Raw genomic sequence first — 6,067 nt, 5'->3', positions numbered from 1 at the left:
GTCAATGCCAATTGCTGCTGCACTAACGTTGCAAGGCATCAGGACCAGCAGCATTATATTTTTTTATTTTATTTTCTTTTTAGACTTTAAGGTGTTGTACAGACTTCAGCCGTGTAAAAAAAACAAACAAAACAAAAAAAAATTGCACATTGACAAACAAGACTTTTTGTGTATGTTTATATTGTACTGTTCTTAAAATTGGTGCCCTGTGAAATAAGAACTCACCACTTCAGTAATAGTGATACTATGGTTCAGATGGTTGTAAAATAGTTTTTATAAATTGTATACACAAATCTAACGTATCTTGACAATTCATGTGACCAAAGTATTAACCAGTTCTCATACACCTTTTTATCTATATGAGGTTTGTGCCCTCCCATGCTGACGTGTCAGCTTTCATGAACTTATGTGTTGCATACTCACAATAACAATTAGCCTGCTTTTAGCTAAATTACCCCCACCCCCCCCAAAAAAAAATGGAAAAGTATACCTGTCACTGTTAGTGTTTAATCATTTCAAAAGTTTAATTAGGACTTTTTTCCTTATTCTTCCAGAACAAATGTCTGTTAGTAGAGATTTAAGATATTTATTGATGCAGCGCTGGCGATAGTTATTGTAAAGCCATAGATTCTGTCTTGTTTTATGCGCGTAATGAGTGAGCAACCAGAGTATCGAAATTTATGGCTCCTCGGCCATTTTCACCTGTCCATTTGTACCTTTTCATTTAATTTTTAATTACCGCACAGTTGTGTGTGCAATCTGTTCACTTTTTTGTGTGTGCGAGTCAGCTGTTCCAGCTCTAATCTGACATGTTTTTCATATACAAAGCTCTAAACCAGAGTTGTGTGTGTATACAAATGATATATATATTTTTTTCCCTTAACTGGTTTGTACATAGGTAGAGATTATGGACGTTGATTCTATGTAATTTATAAGGTTTCTATACTTAAATCTCCAGTCTGCCTTCTTGATGCAGGAAAAAAAGCAATGTTTTGCCACAGCCCAGGACAAAGCTAGTATCCACCTCTTGCACATGTTTTGGTTTTTTTGTAGGTTTAAATCCTGTTTTAGTTCCTAAATAGGTTGTTTGTTGTGAGATCTCTTCCCTGACCGATATTTAAGAAAACGAAGAAAGCTGAACAGTGGCCAACAATATTAGAAGTAGTTTCCCATGCAACGTGCCTAAGCATAACATTGCATAGTACAATAAAAATGAAAACTATGCTCCTTGCTTCATATTTTACTTTTAGAATATACCCTTTTTCTATGTAGTTTTAACTCATTTGTGTGAGTGTGTGCACGCGATTGAATGGATGTGTATGTATATTTTCTCTTAAAGGTGCACTCCAACCGTAACATGAAGGTGTCGACATTATTCTGTTCATTTGTTTCCTGTGTTAAAAAGCAACGCATGCAAATTTAAGCATGCGCTGCTTAGGTGATCAGGACCTTTTCGTAGATAGGATGCGTGGGAACTACTACGAACGGCTCCACTGCTTTTAAAGGTAGGGCACCTCTGCAAGGCGGTTGGCTCCAAAGAGAAGCCTTGCAAGCCTGATATGTGGAAATCTGAAGGGTATACCTGCAGAGCTGTGATAGCCGCGAGTTTGTGGAGGATTCGGTCAGCCCGACGTTAAACAATAAACATGCGTGTTAAAGCTCAACATGTATGAACGTTTGAGGGGAGAGGGAATGGCCACAGCTGCACTGTTACCTTAATTTTTTTTAAAGTTTCCTAAGCAAGTATTGGTAACGTTTATAAATATTGAGAAGAAACTGTAGCACCAATAAAACAATAATTATCAATCCTCTTACTACTGGAGCAAAATCTGGATTTTGATGATGGCTGAGACAGTTGGCCTGTATAGTGTGATGGCATCGCCCCTTGGCGGTCTTCCTGTTTAGTTGCATTACAGAATTTAGACACTAGAGGGCGACGCTACTCCACGCAGTCACATGTAGCAGCCCAGCGGCGCACCACCTTGTCTTAGCATACAGGTAACATGATTTGATAAGCCAGAATTAATCTTGTTCGTTGCTCTCTGTTTTTTCCTGTTGCAAATTAACACTTTCATAGTTAACGCCACACATAAATCTTTAAGAGGAGCTGTGGGTCTGGCAAAGTTACCATTTCTGGGCTTGCAACACTCCAAGCTTCTTGTTCTGTTCTTGTGCGACGCGTTTGCCTTCCTATAGCAGACTTTTGGTCGCACCATGCCGGGGCATAAGCGGCTTATATGTCCTGAGCAACGACATCTCAATCTTTAACAGTGTAGCAGATGACATGACCTGCACTGCCAGTGGCATTGTGTTTGCACGGAAGTCCCTGTATTTCTGCCCTGCGGTCCTGATAGCAGATAAAAGGTTCTAACAGGAGTCACTGACGGGGCAGTGGCTTTAGTGTCGCAGACTTTGACCTTGTTCTTCTTGCATGTTCAAGCAGTTAGATGCTCGCTTAGCAGACAAGGTCAGCAGAGATTGGCTTCATTGTCTATGGGTTAGTCAAATTCTAGGATGGATGAACCATTTTTTAAGCATACTCAACTGCAGATACATTTTGAGACATAATTATATGGAGCATGTGGAAACATGTCCTATGTCTTAAAGGGAACAGCTATAAAGGACTCAATGCGAATTGAAAAAATGTGGGGGGTATTTACGTGACACCTTGAATTTTGTTGCCTGTTTTTTTTCTGTACTGGAAGCTGTATGGCTCGAGCAATCCCAGCCAACCCTGTGACTTTAAAGCTCATATCTAACGCAGCGGCATCGGGTGCTGCAAATATAAAAATGATTAGTATGACTTTTAATGTAAAAGGCCATGTCGTATAACTGAATTCTTTATACCTTCTTTACCCACATTGCTTAAAGTTTGATATTACGAGCTTAACGGTGACCTCGTTGACTATCATTCTTTAAGTACCATGGTCAGTGGCCACCAGCACTTAGCAGATATAGCTGCAATATGAATTTATAGCAGGTTTTTGTATGGTTCTATTCTATTCTAGCATGTGGCGCTTCATATTTAGTTCAATTTCTACTGAAGACTTTGTTAATATTCTACTTTGTGTTTGCTTTTAAGTTGGCTCATTTTATTTGCTCGTTCGTGCTAAGGGATTGCAACTTTACCATTTTATTATTTCACGTTGACCCTGAACTGATTTTGTCGCCAAAGGGGGAGCAAACACGTCAGGGAATAATTCCTGACTTTTTTTAATTTTTTGTTTTTGGAAGTACGGGTAGTCAAAATAGTAAAACAAAAACCAGACTCCTCCTTTCATGCCGATTATATAAAGCCTGTAATCGTTCTGCGATTGTCCAAAACCTTTCATCTCGTGTAGAAACTCTTCCCCGTCACGTAGAAGGATCATGGAGAACGAGAGTTACGCTCAGCAACTGTCCGAGCCACTGACTGGGGATTCCACCTTAAAGAGTGAGAAAAGTTACAAACAGATGAGCGGAGAGATGATTCCATGTCAGATTGTCTCCAATCCGCACACTCAATCGACCGTGGTTACCGTATCACCCGATGATCCACCGATTAGTGATTACCTGTTGTTCTCTGTTTTCAATATCATGTGTATAAACTTGTGCTGCTTGGGATTCCTTTCACTTGTCTTCTCCATCAAGGTAAGCCGGAGGTTTCTCTTTGTTGTCATTCATAAATGTATTCATAAAGCATGGTAGAATGTATAGGTACCACATGTGAATATGATGGTCTGAAACAGATGAGGGACACACATGAATGCGTGTGATGTCATGACACGCCACTCACACAGTCAGCGTTATGATGTCACTGCCCACATTTTATGTGACCTTCAGCATACGTTGTATAGAACCTTTGTGGCCCATTGGGTCCATTACTTTACCAGCGAGCCAATCCGCGGTTTTGTTTGAAGCCTACATTGTATGTAACAGGGCCTGGACAGGATTCTTCTACTAAAATAAAAGTTCGGCTGCATCACGTTTGGTGCTTCTCTTCTCTCTACCCTATAACAACCACTTAATGGAAAATAACCTTTGAAAAACAACCCCCCGGGCCATAGGCAGAAGTTAATAATAATCTATTTTGGTGATTTTGCAATATTTTCTCTGTAAGCAAGCTCGCTGAAAAAAAGTTTGGTTCTGGAAAGTTATCAATCCTTGCCGTTGTTACCCCCGCTCCCATTGTTTCGCTTTTTGTAGGATTTAAGTGTCCAGGATCTTGGTAACTTATATTACTTGCTGTGCTACATTTAATACAGCGGCTTTGCTTCAACTATGCTACCACGTTAATACGCCAGCCCCCCCCACACGATGCATACAAATATTAGGAACTGAACATAACTCCAATTCTGTACTCAAACATGCAGCCTTTCAAGATCTAGTCCTGCTTGCAAGAGCATTGCTTTGGGGTTGTACCTTTCTAATGAACAGTGTAGTTAGAGAGGAGAAAGGTATTTAATTCACCCGAAAACCTCGCTTAGTGAATTTCATTCTTTGCCTCATAACAAGAATCAGCATGTTTGATATAACAGCCGAAATTCCTATAATAGACTATATGCCAAACATTGTATGATGTGTAGATATTTTAACATGTATATATATATTTCGTTCCACTGGCTCTCTCATTCCGTATCTATCGACTCAAAGGGATCTCTGCCAACATTCAAATTGTAAAGAAGGAGGTGTGTTTAATACAGAGGACCAATTAGACGGATGGGGGAAAAAAAAGTAAACGACAGGACATAACGAACGTTTCATTCTGTCATTGGAATTATTCAATAATAATGAAATGATGAGCAGACAGTGGGGGCCATTTACAGAGCTCAGTTTTACCCTCGGTTCACTTATTGAAATGTTCACCACAAGGCCTGTTGTTCTACAGTAGGATCTATTACCTTCGCTATACATTATAAAGAACCAAGCCCAGTGGACGTCTTCTGCAGCAAGAGCTTGGCTGGCCCTGTGTAATGTATAGTTCAACCAGTGAGATTTTCCCACCCGTTACTTTATCCATTATAAAGGGCAGCTCAGCCCTTCTTGGTGGATAAACCTGCTTGTGTTTGCCCTTCCTAACGAAGTGAGGGTTGCTGAAACCACAACTATCCCAAAGAGCTTTATCACTGAGAGTAAACGAACATCTCTTCGGTCCTCCTAACCTCATTCTCTCTGTTCTCTGTCTGCAGTCCCGAGATCGGAAGCTGGTTGGGGACCGAAGTGGAGCTTTGAGTTACGGTTCGACATCCCGTGCCGTTAACATCACCGCCACTGTATTGACAATACTATTTTTCATTATAATATTCTACGTTTTGTTGACCAGCCTCCCCCCTCTGCCTTCACTGATGCATACTATAAACGCCATGCTTTCAGGAAAGTGAATGAAGTAGCATCAATCCCACTTCTCACTTCTTTACCCTGCTGTTTGACACCGGATATTATTGAGTTTTCTCCAGTTCCAAACATCACCTTTTGTTATCTTTTTCTACATCAGCCAAGACATTGTATTGTCACCTCCGACGAGGCTGCTTTAGATTCTCTGCATTTTGATTGTCTCAACAGCTGTCAATAAACATTTTTATAATGATGGTTTTGCTACAGTTGTGGTTTTATTAACGCACAGTGCTGACCAGTTTGTTTGCATTTACCTACTGGAGTGCTGTAGGGCACCTGGATCCTCCTCTCTGGCAGCCGGTGGATGTCTGCGCAACGCAGACAACCCCTGCTGTTGCCGGCACTTCCGCCGGGGCTTTTATGAAGGAGCACCGGCGTCACATGACCTTCCGGTGCTCCACCATAGAAGCCCCAGAACCGGCCCGCAGCAGAGGTTGTCTGAGTGCATTGTTGTAGACATTCACCGGCTTCCAGAGATGAGGATCCCTCGCAGCGCTGCAGGGGAGGAGCGCCGGCATAGAAGCCCCGACAGAAGTGACGGGCAGCAGCAGATGTCTATGCACATCGCGCAGACGTCCAGTGGGTGCGTCCTATAATCAATACGGTATATAACATTCAGATAATGGACAGGTGGGCATTTTTAGTAATGTTATTTTGTGCAGCCCCAAAATTTCCAGTTGGTCTCACGGAAAAA

The sequence above is a fragment of the Sceloporus occidentalis genome, unplaced genomic scaffold, assembly GCF_023333645.1.
Source record: "Sceloporus occidentalis isolate IW3139 unplaced genomic scaffold, rSceOcc1.0.p SCAF_243, whole genome shotgun sequence".
Taxonomy (NCBI): Eukaryota; Metazoa; Chordata; class Lepidosauria; order Squamata; family Phrynosomatidae; genus Sceloporus; species Sceloporus occidentalis.
The sequence above is the reverse complement of the archived record's forward strand: the minus strand, read 5'-3'. Positions refer to the sequence as shown.